At 42.6% G+C, this 18,864-nt stretch overlaps 1 protein-coding gene across 1 annotated transcript in view; it reads left to right on the top strand.

The window, feature by feature from the left end:
- The first annotated feature begins 11,600 nt into the window (after positions 1-11,600).
- KCNK2 (potassium two pore domain channel subfamily K member 2) overlaps positions 11,601-18,864 on the top strand; it is a 134,209-nt gene continuing 126,945 nt past the window's right edge. The window contains exon 1 of the mRNA XM_063328463.1: positions 11,601-11,866. The gene's annotated coding sequence lies outside the window, so the exon portion shown is untranslated. The remainder of the gene's footprint in view (positions 11,867-18,864) is intronic.

Below are 18,864 nucleotides of genomic sequence, written 5' to 3'. Positions count from 1 at the left end.
CAGGATCCAATTTTAGCAGTGTGCTTGTCAGCTGCAAGGCCCCTCAGTGGAGCAAAGACACTCCTCTTCAAATGCCTTTGCTGTCACTGGGTGGTATCCACTTGTAGCTGCAGAGAAAACACGGAGAAGCAAGGAGAGAGAGATGAAAGGAAGAAAGAACAGGGCAGTCCTTCATCAAATCCCTTTGATGTAAAAAGGAGATGTTAGGGTTTGGGTATCTGTACAGGCAGAAAAATAAGAACAGAAGACAAATAATAGGAAAACCATGAAAGCATGTGGAAAAATTATGACTCTGCTCTACATTCTCTATCTCATTTCGTTAACAGAACGGAACACGGTTTAACTAGGAATATATTTTAGAAAGTTGTCTTTGTTTTTATAAGAGCTCAGACATTTTCACTCACTGCTGCATGTCGTTTCTAGGTAGCTGCATATAGATCAATTATTTCTTCTCATCCAGGACAGATTCATAATTTCCCAGTAACGCTTTCAAGATTCTTAAATAAATAGAAAGAGCACCATAATTGTATCAGCCCTTTTATGCCAATTAAATAATCCAGGGTTGCTCAAGTACTGATTAGCCTATACTCTTGCCCTGCAGGATAAAGAATCACTCTTATTGGGCTTTTCATGGGCCAGAGCTCATCTGCAAATTGTTATCCTTTACACAGTATCCAAATGAGAGAACTGATTAACAGCAGGGAGTCTATTCATTAATATATAAACTGTAGTTGATGAAGAACAAATTACTTGATTGCCTGAGAAAGTAACTGAGCTACCTCTCAAGCATGCAGCCATGCTGTGGTAGCTCATGGATTTCAGTGGGCAAAACAGTCAAGTAGTTATTTCAACAAAGGCAGGAACCCTTTGCTGAATTTCTAAAATAAGCACGTTGTAAGTGAAGCACTTTAGATTGCATTTATCAACAAGAAATATGGCCCCATCCTGGGCAGGTAAAAGCAAGATATAAATAAATTTATGCTGTCTCTGCTGATGGATATGAACTTGCTGCCGGCACATTACTTCACTTAATTTAGACTCCTTTGAAAATTCAAGCCCTAAAATCACTTCTACCCCCGTGTCTCTTCCAAAATCCTATTTTTCTTCTTCTCAGCGGGGAGAAGGCTGACACTAGTAGGATGGCTGCAATAGCCTCTCCCTTCTCCCGGTGACCAGAAGTTGCCTTGGACACAGTCTGTGGCTTGGAAGTATCCCTTTCTCCACTGACTGGGAGGTTTGCAGCAGCATCCGGCCGAGGATGTGCAGCTACTCCAGCACGCCCCGCTCTCCCCCAGAGCATGCGAATGCTTTCTCTCTGTTCCCTGTGAAGAGGGTTGAGTGCTGTGGCAGTGGAAATTTCCTTGAGCTTCAAATTGCTATGGAGGGTTCTGCTGCCGTGACTCCGCAGCAATGTTCTATCTACCAGACTGGAAATGACTTTAGGAATATATTTATAATTAGTGCACAACTTAGAGCATGAAAGACCACGATGTGTACCTTTTTCCCTTCCAATCTGTCTTGTCTAGTCAAACCAGAGATTTAAAGTTTCTCAGGGCAATAGTTGTCCTTCACTCTGTGCAGACGTGTGCCTCACAAAATGAGTCTCGATCTGTCATATTTAAACACTAACACAGCACAGTCAGGAGAAATAATCTAAGAACAAATAAGCACTGAAACGTGAGACGGATGCTTTTAGAAAACTCTGAGGTTTATGTGTCCACCACACTGGTTAGCCAAAGATTGAAGGCCATTTTTCCCCAAAGGGCTGAGAAAGGAAAAAAGGAAGGAGGGAGAGGATTAGGGGAAAGCATAGAATTCTTGCCCTGGTTTTATACTTTCCCAGGCATCTACATATGGCCAGTACTGGAGACATATTTGACTAGAACCACTTCTAGTCAGATGTAGGACAGCACTGGTAAAGTGTTTTGCCACTTTACAGCCTCCTTTACTTATAAATTACATTACATATATGATGTATTGTATTATATGCTATGGTAAGTTATAAATCAGAAAAAACTATTCAGACTCAGTTTCTTCTGTCAGTATAGTTTGGCTGAAAACTCCTCTCCATTGTTTTGAGCAAGATAAAGCCAGAGGCTGCGTCAGGAGCATTGACCTACACCCAGGAGAAACCCAGTCTCTGCCAGTCTTGCATGTTTTATTTACTGTTTGGGCTCTTCTTGTCTCTAAAGGCTGAAAGCGTAACTAATGCCTAGTGAAAAAAGAAAAAAGGACTGAGCACATGCACTCTTAAGAACACAGGCCTTCATACAACATATTCTCTTAATTTTACCCTACTGTCTAGGTGCCAAGGAATGGCAGGACATGTGTGAACTATATCAATTGTAAAATAACAATGTACCTTAAAAAAGAAATTAAATCAAAAGCATGAAAAAGAGCACAGAAAAGAATATTTAACCAGAGCAGCTGGTAATTGCTGTCTCTTCTCCCTTGAGTTTTAGATATTTTTTCCTCTACTTTACTGGGTTTCCTCTGCTCATGCACATGCTTTGACTTTTTCTACACAACATGACATTGATGTGTTATTGCCTGACAAAGCAAGAAATTCTGAAGCCAACTTCTGTTCTATACAGTGAGGAATTACTGAATTTCCCCCCTTTTGGTCAGGTACAAGGTACTGTCAGATATAACGAGTGTTCAGTACAGTTGTTGGAACTACAATATTACATGAATGAATTACATGAATAAGTCGATCATTTATTTTGTTAGGACTTTGACAAGAAAAAAAAATTTCATTCCATTCAATTGTCACACTATTTATTATTATTCTATTATTTCTATTTTCCAACCCAAAGGACTGTAAATCATCACTGATGTGCCATGTGGTAGGTCAAAGGTGACCATCTTAAACATAAGATCTTTACAAGGAACTGCAGTTCACATTTGAAACCTGCTGGCTCACAGCAGTTAGCTACAAGTTTCAGCAGTTCACAAAGGTAATACAGCCTCTTCCTGCAGCAGCTGCAGCAGATAGAAATAACAGACTGACGGTTGAAGAGGAGGAAAAAAAATTTGGGAACTTTTTCTTTTCTTTATGTCACTTCAGGGGCATGCTGCGCACTTGGCGGGGCTGCCAGGAAGCTTGCTACAGCACCTTCGGCACTGGTGAGGAATAATCAGTGCCAGGTGTCACAAAGCAAAGCCAAGATCGGCCACAACTGTGGCCACAGCAGTGACAAGGGAGGGTGAAGCACTGGATACTAGCAAACTGGAAATTTCTCCAGAGTAGGCAAAAAAATTCCCAGGGGCCAAAAGCCAATAAACCAGCTCTGCTCTACCTAGTCATAAAGCCTCCAGCATACGGACAGCAGGAACAGTGATGTGTCTGTTTCTAAATGCCCCAAAAAAACCCCATAGGAGGATGTATGAAGCCCAGTTCAGAGGATAACTACAGAGTCAGTATAAATCACTGAGAGTATGAACACTGTCAGTTCAAGAAGCCGAGCTTTCAGTAACATTTTACTGACATATGTCAATAAAATGATTGCTCTTTTGTATCAGAACTGCAGTCCATCTAATTCAGCATCCTGCCACCGAGATCTTGCCTTTCAAGTACCTGAAAAAATCCTTCAGCAAGTATATATATAAAACCCAATCTGTTCTTGTCCTCACACTACATCTTCTAACACCCAGAAGTTACCTTCTGAATAAAGGAAGAGATTTATTATTCTTTCCAATAAATCTATTAGAATTCATTATGGAGTAGTTGATACATCAGTTTGGGTCATCCCTAAACACAATTAAAAGGATGAGAAACAAGATCTTGGTATTTTGATTTTGATTTTCAATCATCAATACTTTGTAGTATTAGCAATAACTTCAGCAGCTGCCTTGAAAGCATTTCAATTCCTCTAAATCACGAAGTAATATTAACTCAACATTTGCAAATTTTCCAAATACTCCTCCTGTTAACTGTGTACGGTGACACTTCAACTAATGAGGCCAAATTAACAACTTCCAAGTTTTAAATTAAATAATTAAAGACAGACACTGATGTCTAAATCTGCTGAGATAAAATTAAACCCATGATTTACAGCCAAATTCTCTGAAGTTTTACTGTCACAAAGTTAATGTGGTATTGAATGACAGGGAAAAATATGCTATCAGTTATTAATGATAAACTTAGCCAAGGTTGAGACCAATTTTGGGGGGGAGTTATAAATTGTAAAGTTAGCATCATATGTTTGTGTGGTTTTGGCTTGACTAATTAGATACTACAGGATGAAAATAATGATATTATAATGCTTCTTTCTGAGTGACAGGCATAAAAGGTTTCAGTAAGGATTCACTTTGCACGCAGAATGGGGCCAACTAGTTGTAAATAACTAAAAGAGCTAAGACTTTCTCATTATCTTAATGAATCAGGCTGCCAGCACCAGCCAGATCTTTATTTACCTACCTGCACCTTTATATTCTTTGGTGTTTCTTAGAAAAGATCTTAGGTCTCCACATTTTTAAGCAACTGACTGCTCTTTGTACATGAAATCAGGATGTTTCTATAACCTCAGCTATGTAACCATTTCATTTATTTAGATAGGAATTTCTTTATTTTGTTGCAATTTCTTGATATTTTTCAGATTATGTTAGTCAAGAAATCATCAGGACACCTTTTTGCACATTTTCATTTCTTTGTAATTCATTAAAAAAAGAAAGGTAGGAAAAAAACCTTATAAAATCTGTTTTCCATTTTTATCCTTTACAAAATTGGCCCAGTAAAATATTTAACAAACGTGTAATGACTGTAATAGGGAAGTACATTTTACTTTTGATTTTCAATCACCGTTGTAAATTTACTTTCAGCTCCAGCCCCCACTGAAGTCCATAATGATGTTGACATTGACTTCAGTAAGGTCACAATTTGATCCTCTAGAAGCTCACGAAGAAGGTATGAAGAAATATGGGCAGGTATGTGTATGTTTGTGAAAGCAACAGAGAGGCCACACCTCTGTCTTGTATTCAAAAAACTATGTACTCAACCAGTTTCTTCAAACACTGTCAGGGCTTGGCTGAAAAAGATTTTGTTGGCAGCTAAAGACATCATAAAACGAACCCTCCAAAACGTGTAGCAAAACCGGACTATAGCAATTAAACTTTCCATTTTCTGAGAAAAGCCATTTTCTGCTAGCACTTCAACAAGCAAAAAAAAAGCACCTAGCTACAATGAATCTCTCTGAAGCAGGACTGAGTATCTTCAGATGCACTACTGGCTATGCTGCTACAGCAAAACTCTGGCTGTCTTCATCATGGAGACCCAGCTCTTCCTCTCAGTAAAAAAAATGGCCTATAGTCAAGTATGATGGTTTTCTGATTTTTGTTTATTTGCTTTTTCTTAACTTCTCAAATGATGCAAGACATGGGTTAGATCAGAATGCAAGCAGAGCATTCAGCAGGATGAAACAACACTGTTTAAAACTACGGCACCATTAAACTACCAAGCTTTACAGCCACATGATTTTTTTTCATTGTGCAAGCAAGAGCATTCCTGTTACAAGGGGAAATTAGTTAACAGAGCGAGATCATACAGCATAGTAGGGGAGCCCTGCTGTTTACTTGCTGAAAGAACGTCAGAACTGAAAGGAGGAGGTATTAAATGTAATTCCCCGCTGCTCGCTCTCTTAAGGCACAGGCAGCTCTCCACTGGAGGCCTGCTAGCTGCAATCAAACTTTGCCCTAAGAGACCTTCTCCGCCATAAAGCCACAAGCAGCAGCAACAGCAGACTATAAAGCTCTTATTAAATTTAAGCACAATCCTCGAAGTCTTAAGCATCGGAGGACCCTCGGTTCTGGTAGTTCTGAGGGAGGCTCTGCAGGGTTTCACTGAATCACAGAGTGGGTGAGGTGCGATGGGACCTCTGGAGCTCAGGTGGTCCAACCCCCCTGCTCAAGCAGGCCCCCCAGCAGGCTGGCTGACCAGGACCACGTCCAGACGACTTCTGAATGTCTCCAAAGATGGAGACTCCACTGGGCAGCTGTGCTGGTGCTCGGTCACCCTCACAGGAAAAAGTGATTCCCGATGTTGAGAGGGACCCTTCTCGTGTTTCAGCTTGTGCCCATGGCCCCTGGTCTCCGGCCACCGCTGAGGAGAGCTTGCCTGCTGGCACCCTGAGCTGCCCCTGACCTCCCCGCAGTCTCGGGGAGGCCTCCCGGCCCCTCCCGGCCTCCGGCCAGGCCGGCGCTGCCTCCCGCGCACCCCGGGGACAGCCGCGGCCTGGGCCCCTGCGCGCCGGCGCCGGGTTACCTCGCAGGCGGAGGGACGGAGGGAGGGAGCCCGCCGAGGTGCCGCGGCCCGAGCCCCGCACGGCAGCAGCCGGCGGCCCGCGGGGATGCGCCTGGCAACCGCGGCTGCCCGGGGAGGAGCCCCGCGGTCGGGCCGGGCCGGGCCGCCGCTCCCCCTGCCCGGCTCTGCCCTGCCCTGCCCAGCCCGCCGCCCTCTCTGGGCCCGCTGCCCATCTCCGCCTGCCTTCCACTGCCGCCGGGGCGTCACCTGAAGGCGCTCTTCCCTCCCCCCGGAGCAGCGGCGTTGACAGACATTTCGGAAGCACTTTAAGCGACTCCTATTTATAGCTCCCCTGCCTTATTTTTAGAGCCGAGCAGGGGGGTGAGCAGCAGGGCCTGGTGAAGCGTATGCAAGGTTCCGCCGGGGCAGCCAGCTCATTGCCGCATGAGCGATAAAATGTGTTGGCTCATCAGATGAAACACTTAGAGCTTCAGTGTTGGAGCTGGGGCTGCCAAGGATGGCCGTGTGGCCACTGCCGACTGGGGCAGGCCATGGGCGGGCACCACCGCCAAGGGTGAGGGACTCTATCAGGGAGTACAGCAATAGGATGAGGGGTAATGGTTGTAAACCGAAAGAGGGAGATTTAGATTAGATATTAAGAAGAAATTGTTTACTGTGAGGGTGGTGAGGCACTGGAACAGGTTGCCCAGGGAAGTTGTGGATGCCCCATCCCTGGAAGTGTTCAAGGCCAGGCTGGATGGGGCTTTGAGCAGCCTGGTCTAGTGGGAGGTGTCCCTGCCCATGGCAGAGGGTTGGAACTAGATGATCTTTAAGGTCCCTTGCAACCCGAACCATTCTATGATGCTATGCCTGTCAGTGCGGCCTACCAGGATCGTGCCTTTGAGGGCTTCCTCCCGGGGTGTCTCTAGGAAGGTGTTGTAAACAAGATCTTGGAAGCAGTAGTGCTCCCCACACATTTAATGTTAAGAATGATATTGGATGGGTAAAGAGCTGGCAGAAAAGCATATTTCTGTGCCATCAGTAACAGGCTATTGACTGAGATGAAGCGTATGTGTCAGTCATAAAAGTGCTTAGTTATCAATATCCAATCTTTAGCATTATCGTAGAAACAGGCATTATTGTAGGAGTTCATTAGCTTTTTTGAGAACATGCATTCACCCTGAAGGTTATGTCTTCCCGTTCCTTGGTATGTTAAATTCACATTAAACTTACAGGGAGCCGAATGTGCGTAATGAACCAGTGTATAGCCCAAGGCATGCACATTCCATCACCGGCGTCTATTATCTGCATTAAGTGACCAGAGGATAAATTAGATTTCATGTGAGCACTACCCTGATATTTTCTGCAGTTCTTTAAAAATGTGTTTATCCAGACCTCTGTGTCTTCTGCCTTTCAGATTATGCGGCTCAAAAAGAAGCTGTTAAGAAGTTCTGTCACAGAGTGAAATTGGAACCAAAGAACCCACAGAGGAACAATTACAGGCCACAGTATTAGGCAAAAAGGTTCAAATACCATAGGCAAAGCAACTGCATAGACTCATGTAATTTTGAAACAAGCCTCTATGCAAGCGCATGAAGCAGGGGCAATAAACAACAGGAGTTAGAGATGTGCGCACACCTGCAGGGCTATGATCTTATTGGCATCACCAAGACATGGTGGGATGGCTCCTATGACTGGAGTGTTGGAATGGAAGGATACAGGCTCTTTAGGAAGGACAGGCAGGGGAGATGAGGAAGGGGTGTCATCCTCTATGTCAAGGACCAGCTGGAGTGCATGGAGCTCTGCCTGGGGGTGGATGAGGAAACCACAGAGAGTTTATGGGTCAGGAATAAAGGGAGGACAGGGATAGGTGACATTACAGTGGGGGTCTGCTACAGGCCACCTGACCAGGAGGACAGAGTGGATGAGGCCCTCTATAGACAGATAAGAGTAGCCTTACATTCACAAGCCCTGGTCCTTGTGGTGGACTTCAACCACCTCGATATCTTTTGGAGGGACAACACAGCAAGGCATAAGCAATCCAGGAATCCTGGAATATGTTGATGATGATTTCCTTCTCCAAGTGATAGAGACGCCAACAAGGAGAGGCACTATGCTGGACCTTGCTCTCACTGACAAGGAGGGCCTGGTGGGGAGTGTGAAGCTCAAGGGCAGCCTTGGCTGCAGTGACCATGAAAAGGTGGAGTTCAAAATCCTTAGGACAGTGAGGAGGATGCACAGCAAGCTCACTACCCTGGACTTCAGGAAAGCAGACTTCGTCTCTTCGGGGATCTCCTTAGCAGAGTGCCATGGGATAAAGTCCTGGAGGGAAGAGGGGCCCAAGAAGGCTGGTTAATATTCAAGGATCACCTCCTCCAAGCTCAGGAGCGATTCATCCCAACAACGATGATGTCAGGCAAAAATGCCAGGAGACCTGCATGGATGAAAAAGGAGCTCCTGGATATACTCAAACAGAAAAAAGAAGCCTACAGAGGGTGGAAGCAAAGACAGGTAGCCTGGGAGGAATGCTGAGAAATTTTCTGAGCAGCCAGGGACCAGGTTAGAAAAGCTAAAGCCCAGACAGAATTAAACATGGCTAGAGATGTCAAGGGCAACAAGAAAAGGTTCTACAGGTATGTCAGTGATAAAAGGAAGACTGGGGAGAATGTGGGCCCTCTCTGGAAGGAAATGGGAGAACAGGTTACCTGGGATATGGAGAAGACTGGGGTACTCAATGGCTTTTTTGCCTCAGTCTTCACCGGCAAGTACTCTAGCCACACCATTCCAAGTGGCAGAAGGCAAAGGCAGGGACTGGGAGAATGAGGTACCACCCACTGTAGGAGAAGAAAGGAGAAGAACAGGTTCGATACCAGCTGAGGAACCTGAAGCTGCACAAATTCATGGGACCTGATGAGATACATCTGAGGGAACTGGCAGATGAAGTTGCTAAGCCACTACCCATCATATTTGAGAAGGCTTGGCAGTCTGGTGAAGTTCCCACTGACTGGAAAAGGGGAAACACAACCCCTATTTTTAAAAAGGAAAAAAAGTAAGACTCGGGGAACTAGAGGTCGGTCAGTTAGTCTTACCTCTGTGCCCGGCAAGATTGTGCAGCAAATCCTCCTGGAAACTATACTAAGGCACATGGAAAATAAGGAGGTGATCGGTGACAGCCAACATGGCTTCACTAAAGGCAAATCATGCCTGACAAATTTGGTGGTCTTCTACAACGGTGTTACAGCGTTGGTGGATAAGGGAACAGCAACTGATGTAATCTACCTAGGCTTGTGCAAAGCATTTGATGCTGCCCCGCACAACATCCTTGTTTCTAAATTGGAGACACATGGCTTTGATGGGTGAACCACTCAGTGGATAAGGAATTGGCTGGATGGTCTCACTCAAAGAGTTTTGGTCAACAGCTCAATGTCCAAGTGATGAGTGGTGTTCCTCAGGTGTCAGTATTGAGACTGGTGCTGTTTAACATCTTCATTGGCAACATGAACAGTGGGATTGAGTGCACCCTCAGCACGTTTGCTGACAACACCAAGCTGTGTGGAGTGGTCATCATGCTGGAGGGAAGGGATGCCATCCAGAGAGACCTGGACAGGCTTGAGAGGTGGGCCTGTGCAAACCTCATGAAGTTCAACAATGCCAAGTGCAAGGTCCTGCACCTGGGTTGGGGCAATCCCAAGAACAAATAGAGGCCAAGCAGAGAATGGCTCGAGAGCAGCCCTGAGGAGAAGGACTTGCAGATGTTGGTTGATGAGAAGCTCAACATGAGCCAGCAATGTGCACTCGCAGTCCAGAAAGCCAACCGCATCCTTGGCTGCATCAAAAAAAGTGTGGCCAGCTGGTCAAGGGAGATGATTCTGCCCCTCTACTCTGCTCTCATGAGACCCGACCTGGAGTACTGCGTCCAGCTCTGGAGTCCTCAACATAAGAAGGACATGGACCTGTTGGAGTGGGTCCAGAGGAGGGTCATGAAGATGATCAGAAGGCTGGAGCACCTCTCCTATGAGGACAGGCTGAGAGAGCTGGGGTTGTTCAGTCTGCAGAAGAGCAGGCTCTGGGGAGACCTTATAGCAGCTTGCCAGTACTTAAGGGGGCCTAAAGGAAAGCTGGAGAAGGACTCTTTATCAGAGAGCGTAGGATGAGGGATAACAGTTTTAAACTGAAAGAGGGGAGATTTAGATTAGACATTAGGAAGAAATCCTTTACTGTGAGGGTGGTGAGGCACTGGAACAGGTTGCCCAGAGAAGTTGTGGATGCCCCATCCCTGGAAGTGTTCAAGGCCAGGCTGGATGGGGCTTTGAGCAGCCTGGTCTAGTGGGAGGTGTCCCTGCCCATGGCAGGAGGGTTGGAACTAGATGATCTTCAAGGTCCCTTCCAACCTGAACCATTCAATGATTCTATGAAGTCATTCACAGGGTTATTAGCAGGAATTAAATGTAGCCTTTTCAGAGCCCAGATAGTGTCTTAGCACTTCACCTGAAGGAATGTTTTAATTAACTGCTAGTTATTGTATACTCTTATTCATTGTGCTCTAGCCACTGCAGAGGAACATCTTTGTTTTAGCTAGTTTCACCTGCTGTAGGGCAAGAGATGAGGAAGAACACTCTGAGTAGAATATACTGATCATTGGTGCTCCTTGTGTATAGTTAAAGAGATTAAACATCAATACCATGCTATGGAATATAGTGTAAGTTGCAGAACACAAGTTGTAGCAGTGTCTTGCCATAAATTATAGGTAGAGAGTGACACTGAGTCACAGAGTCATCCTTGTCATATCCCCCCTCTAAAGTCTGTCTTGAGCCTAAGTGGCAGGTAGGGCAAGAATAGATCTAGAATACAACAGTTACACAGGAGGGTTATATACAGTTATATATTAAACTTCCAGCTTTAGAAAATTGTGTTTATTGTTTCCAGCCACTTCAAAATAAAATACGCCCAGGTGGCAAGTGGAAGACAGACCTTCTTTTGCTAAAAATCTTCAGATTAAATCAGGCAACTAAACATTTTTATCTTCTAGCTTCATGTCTTCTAGCAGATCACTATGGATGACAAATGTTCTGAAGGGCAAGCTATGCCTTAAATTTCACCTAGGCAGTTAATTTGCATACAAATAACTGACTAGTCCTTTAATTATCGCATAGTTCTGTTGATGATAGACAAGAGCTATAGCTCATACTCCCTCAGTTATGTTGGTGCAGCAAGAATAACAAGTAACTTAAAAAAAAGTATTTTTATTACTGAAGTCAGCGTGTGCATCTCTGAATTCACACAGGGAACAGATGTAATAAGTAAGAAGATACCAGTTATACGCAGTCGCTATTTGGGGTTGAACTGTGCTTATGAGAAAGTTGCGTAGATCCTAAGTCTGCAATCAAGAAAAGTTGCTCTTAATGTGCTGGTTCTTTTAGAACCAGGATAAGGCTTTTACATCTTTTAAACACCCACTTTTCTCCTATCAGTCTTTGTTTTGATTGAAGAGAAGGAAAAACAAAACAAACACCTTATGCAGAAGATATAGAGCTATTTTGAAGAGCTTCCTTTACAAATGCTTCTCTTGGGACCCAGTCTCTCACATAAAGTGGATCTCTTGTCTGAACCATCCTTCTCTGTGAATAGGTAAGTTCTGATGCTTTTATTGCCTTTTAGTCTAATGGCCAGGTTTCAAGCTTGTATTTAATTAACATATCTTATGCTGGCACTCTTGAAAAGGGAAAAGGGAGAAAAAGAGGTTTGTTGAAAGCAAACTGTTAAATTCAGAATGTTGAAGAATAAGCCAGAGATAAACGAGTTCAAACAGAAAATTGCTGTTTATCCTCATAAACACAGAAAAAGCTGTCTGCTGTTCTTTTTTTCTTCTTTTATTTCCTCAGATTTCGTAGCTTCTTTTCATGCTGGCCGTGATAGAGTTTTGCTTACAGACCTACTCTTGTTTAACTCAGTAGCAAGATTTTTTTGATGACCTATTTCTGCAGGAATAAGGCAATGTCAGTCTCAGTGAATATGTAGTTTCTGTTTTGATATGTTTCTGAGCAATATTAATCTCTTACCTGAAGAAATAAAACTCTTTCAAAGTGATTTGATCAAAGTTATACTTTGGCTATATATATACTTTTCTTATATAAACATATATACTAAGCTGGGTTTGCAAATGTAGCTCAAGATTAAGCAACTTTTTATTTCAATTCACAAGTGGGAATAAAAAACTGAACTTTAAACTTGATTATTGTGACATTTCGATTATGTTGTTATTTTCACTTGTTCTAATACAGCTTGGTCAGCAGACAACATATAAGGAAGCAACAATAAATATCAGTCTGGTTCTATAGCCTTTACTCCTGAGTAATAGCACTGAGTTTGGGGGGACTGCTATTGCTATAGGGACAACAGTGATGGGAAGTTACTTGGTTCTTAAAGATTTAGTTAGTTAGTAAAATACAAAGAAGATGTATAAAAATTCAGTGTCGTTGGACTTTTCAAGAGACACAGCAACTAAACAAACAGTTGAATGATCTAGCAGCAGCAGGAGTCCTGCTAATGCAAATACTTAGTTGAGTGACTCATAAAAACAAGCTGAAAGAAAAACATTAACCAGCTTGCCCTTTCTTCCGCTCTCTCCCTCTCTCTCTCCTCCTTCCCTCCCTTCTTTTCTTCCTCTCTCTCTCTCTCTCTCTCTCCCCTCTCCTCCACTTCCTTCTCCCCCCCTTCTCTATCTTAAAAGCACAAGCAGATCAACAGCAGGGAATTTTTCCCTACTTCCATATGGTACATCCAAAAGAATTGGAAAGGGAAGTAAAAGTGAGATGCCATTCCATTTTAAAACCTAAACAAATCTATGACAGTTTCCCTCTTGCTGAATGACTGCAAGGAAAGAGGTCTAAAGAGCTTCTCTATCTGTCTTACTGCATAAACTCTTCAGTCACCATCTTGATGTATAGGGCTAGTCCAACCATGGCAGACAATGCTGGAGTAAAGACAAACATCAAGACTAAGTCTTCAAATGTAGTTGTGCTGCTAAAACTCCTTAGAGGCTTTAGGGCCTGATTTTCAGAAGTATAAATATCAGAAATAACTGAATACTCCTGGCAATCTTAATGCGTCTGTGCGATTTTTGTACTAATTCATGTTATCCTTTGGTCCTCTGCTTTCTTTCTCTCTGTGTGTATTTCAGTGGAGATTATTGTAAGCTGTGTGTACCGTAATGTGTTTGGAGTTTTCTCTGCAGTTTTCTGTGGCTTTGCTAGTCTAATTTTTTTTCCCAGGAAGCTGCAGTCACATGAGTGTAACCAGCATACCTCTTACATTGTGAAGTGGTCACAGTAGTGAAGGAACCTATTTGAATCAGTGTGAGATTCAAGCTATTAGGTGAAGGCTAGTTATAGTAGAGGAATTTAAAAATATTATTGTCTGTGGTTGCCCTATATGACTATCACTTAGGAAGGAGACCATTCTCTTAAGGGGCTCTCTAAAGTGCAAGTTTTACTTCTTGAGAGAATATACCAACTACCAATGCTTATACTAACCTGTGAACGTTAGTGGAGATGGTGCATCTTGCAGTTCAAGCATACCATAAAGACCGCAGAATTAAGCTGCTGTTGAGATTATTTCCAGCATCTTCTTTTTTATATGTAACATACAAAATCTGCATTCTCACTCATAACCAAGGTAAACCGATGGGTACTTATAAATGTATTTACATCTGCTCATTTATCTTCAGAGTACATCTCAATGACACAGTTATAAGTTACTCTTGTTGTTGCTGAATTTTTAAAAGTAAAATCTATCCTTTGTGTTTCTCATCTGATTTATAAATAGCCTGATTTGATTCTTGGAAACCTGTAATTTCTGGCTGCAATAAACTGGTAGAGGAACATGTTTCTAAAATACACGTTTCCAACCACTGGAAGGAAGTCTATCTTACTAATATCTTTATCATTAATTTGCAGTAATGATCCAGAAACTCAAACCAGCAGGAAGGATAAAAATATAGAGGCAAGCCTTAAATAGCTTGTTGACAGAAAAGCTTTAGAAATAAATTTAACCACAATCTCAGCTACAGTGACCACTTGCCACTCTCTTTTTATACGGCATTGTATTCTGTGCTATTTTGTCATGTGTCTGTAGAGCAGACGCACGTCCCTTGATCCTTCAGAAGAAACTACATAACTGAATACAACCCTGAAAGAGGAGGTAGGATTTGGGAGTTGGTGCAAGAAGTGTTCCCTAAGCCCTGTTTGGGGGTACACTATCAGTACCTTTACTCATTGTAAGGACTTTGCAAGCAGGGCTGGTGGATTCTACAAACCCTAAAGTCCTGAAGCTAATTAGGCATTACAAATATAAAGCACCTCAGCCTGGATGAACCCATCCGCCAGCCATATGGAGCACTGCAGTAATTTAGTCTCTGCTGTGGTACTCAAGATAGGAATTTGCAGTCTGATAAAGGAGATTACCTTTAGGTCGTGTGTCAAGTTGGGCTTGGAGTGAAGGATTTAACATCTTCACCTGAGACCCTGCTGGGTATCACTTTTCTGTGTTCATTGCAGAAGATACAGCTGCACAGCTAAAGGAAGGATTAACACAGATTCAGTCTCTTTTAGAAAAAGGCAAGATCAACTATGGGTCTGCAGATTGAGCTTTGCCATTCCAAAATGAAACTCATGACCCAGGGATTCCACGCCCTTCACTTTCAAAAGAAAAGTGACCAGCATAGATGTTGGTGGACATCAGTGGGATTTAATTAATGGTATTTACATCAATTCAAATTGTTACTGTCATTGTTAGTAATGCAATTATTTCATTAACTAGTTTAAAAATAATTAGCAGAATCTGTTTCATAATATTTTCAACAAATCTCAGCCTGGATGCAGACAGATGATCCCTGTTGAAGTGAGGTGCAGGGATATCCATTGAAGAATTTAATTTGTGTTACAAGGGCACATTCCGTGGCATTGCCATGTCATGTGTTACCTTGGCTGTAACGTTATGTTGCCTAAATCAGTATGAAAACCCTGTGCACTGCATTGTGCAAGAGACCTGGTGATTGCTTCCCAGCAGTGATGAGAATGAGTTATGAGCCTCTCTGCCTCTTCCTAAAATAACAGGGAATGAATTTCATGTGGGCAAACACTTGACTCATTCTTCTTGGAACTGATAGCTTACCACACAGGACTTGGAGGCTGCTCAGTGAACCAGTCCATGGTTCACAGGAAGAAGAAGCCTCCAGAGGAGCTCAGGCACTCAAAGAATAACATTTTTGGCCAAAAATAACCCTGAGCACTGAAAACAAATTGGAAAAAAAAATGTTGGTTTACTTGTAAATCTGTTGCAGCAACATGTACCTCCAGACATATCTGAGAGATGAATGGTACAGCCATCTTTGTCTCTTCTGCTTCCAAGTAAAGCTTCTTCCCAACCAAACCAGTGCTACGTATGATATACATGGCTTATGATCATGAGTCACATGAGCTATGTCAGCTGCTGCTGGTGAAGACCCTGGTGCAAGATGTGAAGGTAAGAATGGCTGCCCTAGGGCAATTGCAATGATACGATGATATCTGCAGAGGGACTGAGGAAAGCAGAAGAGCTTAGGAAAGGCCAGAACCGTAACAAACGGCAGTGTGAGAGAGGGACAGTCCCACCTGTGATGCTGTGCAGGGAGGATAGGTAGATGTCATCCTTGGCATGTCCCGAATGAATGTGCAAAGGATGCAATGCAGCATGTTGCGTTGTGGGGTTCGGAACTGGTTTATATGGATGTATGTGAACACGGGTGTGGGGGTGAGGTGCATTCAGGATAGTAGAAGCGATACTTCTCTCCTACCTGTTCACATGTGCTGGTGTATTGGAGATCACCTTTTCTGCCATATCCTCCACAGACGCTGTATGTTTTTTCCCTCAGTTCTGTAGCTGACTGTGGGGAATGGCATGGCCAAGTGTACACCATGTTTTTGAATCTATGTGTTTTTGTCTTGACTGACAGACTTTCTGCAGACTCTTTGGCACAAAGTAGAAAATGGCTCACTGACAGCAGAAGGAATATGTCCTTCTTGGAGATGTGAATCCTTCCTTGGATGAAGGAGCTGCTGTGTACTGCCAGCTAGCATTCTTGCTGATTGTTAAGTTTCCAAATTAAAAAATTATTTAACTCTACATGAGGCAGTATGTGCTATGAGATGCTGCTGTGGCATGAATGTTTATGGATTATTGCATAGATACGGAACCAAAACCAAACCTACACACATACCTTTTTCCTTCCTTTGTGTTTCCTTCCCTACCCCCTGTGCAACTACGCCTCCTCAGTGGCGATAAAACATTCTTTCCTCCCTCACATTTTTAAATAGGGAGATAAAGAGAGCGATCAACCTGCCAAGAGCAAGGGAAAGGGTCTGGAACCACTTGGTGGGAAGTGGGAAGTAGAGGAATTGATAACTCCCAAACTCATTCCCTTGTTCTGAAGATATGTAATTCTACTACTGATACCACAGAAAGAATAATCTTTCCCATCCCTGGGAAAATTTCAGGAATTCCTGCTCCAAGAAGTACACTTAGCATCCTCATTTGTATGCTGACAAATCAGCCTTCATTCCAGAGATGGCATGGGTCTCCAAGGAAAGAATAACAGTTCTGTTCCAGAGTATGAGTGGCCCGAGGCTGATCTCTGTAAACTATCTACAGCTAAGGCTTCTCCGCACTGGGAAATGACATTCAAGTTGGAACAAGAATGCAGGAAATTAATGTGGTAACAAACACAGTGCTAAACACAACTGTCTATATTTGGAGTTGGGCACTCATTTGTGCTGAACCCTGTTTACCTACACAGGAAGCTATAAAGGGATTTTGAAGTTGATAAAATTATTAGAGGCAGAGGTTTTCAATAAGACGTGGAATATCCCAAGTCGAAAGACACATTTTAATGCAATTTACTGGTGTAAACAGAGTGGGATACAAGTAATTCAAAGGAGGCTGTTGTCACTATCTTAATTGGTCATGGTGGCTTCACGCTGAAGTTGCATTTGTACTTGATAACAAAGATAAGCAAAACGAAAAACCCTATGAGCATCTTTATAAAATAAATGAGAATCGTATTTCTATATTAGTCTGTTAAAAGAAATATGCTTGGCATGGTTATGTTTACCTGTCGGCATTTGTGTCAAAAACCCTAGGAAACATCTAACACCATTTGCCCTTTCTTGCAGAGGGTCAGGAGGGGTCACTTAAAAATGGCAGGTCCAGATTGACATGAAAATCCCATTTGCTAAATGTCTTTAAGGAGCACGCTGCCTCTGCTCTATCCAGCTGCTGGTTTTGTTAGGACCTGTGCATCACTAGGAATACTTCCTGTTATAATACGTTATCTTTGAACAAAAATAGATTGCATTTTCCTTCTCTGAGAACTGGGATATGTAAGTACCTGTAATGGGTTTGAACAAATCATAATAAGACTGGAAACATTAGACAGTAACTGCTTAATCCTGCAGTTATTTTATTAATTTTTCTTTGTTATTAAGGTAGTAAAAGTAATTGAAATGTTAATCTAGGGTATTTGCTAAGGCATTATGCCTACTCTATATTCAGTTCATGTTCCAGTGCTGTGGGTTAAAGATGAATTCACTATTAGAAAAATGTGAAATCCTTGGATCTCAGCAATTTTGATTTAGGGGATTGAGTTGCATTAATTGTACTTGTCTGCCCACAGGGTGTAGAGAGATGATCAAAAGGTTGGCAAGCCTTATATGACTTTGATATTGTTGCGTGCTAAGAACAATAGGTCTGCAAAAGCAGGAACTTCTCCAGAAGTTAGCCTATAGGGTAACTGTTTTAGCAGGCAGCGTAGCGCAGGTGTAATACAGCTAGTGAGGGTGTGACCTTGGGGAGTGCTATGCTCGGTACTGTCTGATTCAGATTGTAGGTGCTTTTCATCAATCTTGGATAGAGTTACATGAAGTATTTTTAAAAGGAAGGGATATGTGTAGTACAAGGTGGAAGATACTGGTGTTATTTTAACTCTGTTTTCATGCAGCATAGAAAGTGAGATAGCGTTTTGGATATTGTCCTGAGAAGAGGAGCCAAGAAATTCTGTTTTTAAATCCTAATACTGACATTTACGCAGAGCCAGAAAGAAAGAGGCGGCTCCTGAGGCACAGTTACCCCACTTTTGCTAGCGGATCGCTAAATCACCCCTAGTTGCCCTATTTTCAAAGTGTAGAAACAATGCTTATATTATGAAGGTTAACTAGATAGTATATGACAAATTGTTTTGAAGACTGAGTATCGAAGAAATTGCATACTTTTAAAAAGGGCTCAGTATTTAATAACTTATCAGATAGCTGGCTCCTGCTCCTTCTGTCTTGCAACAGTTTTGCAATTTGTTTTAATGATGGTATGATGACCTCCAGAGTTTCTACAATTTTCATCTACATTTTATTTGAAGACTGCAATGCCTGGTCTAAATGACTTTTTGTGTTGTCTCCAATCCAGTTCCATGAAACATTCAAAAAAGACCTATGATAATTCAGGAGACAAAAAGGCTCCTTAGGCCCTAAGATCCTTTAGCATTTTAGGTATTGTATCATGTATCTAAATTCCAGCGTTGTGTTGGATGCACATTTTCTCTA

This window comes from Chroicocephalus ridibundus, chromosome 3, assembly GCF_963924245.1.
Source record: "Chroicocephalus ridibundus chromosome 3, bChrRid1.1, whole genome shotgun sequence".
Lineage (NCBI taxonomy): Eukaryota > Metazoa > Chordata > Aves > Charadriiformes > Laridae > Chroicocephalus > Chroicocephalus ridibundus.
Note: the sequence above shows the minus strand (reverse complement) of the source record. Positions and strands in the feature narration are given on the sequence as shown.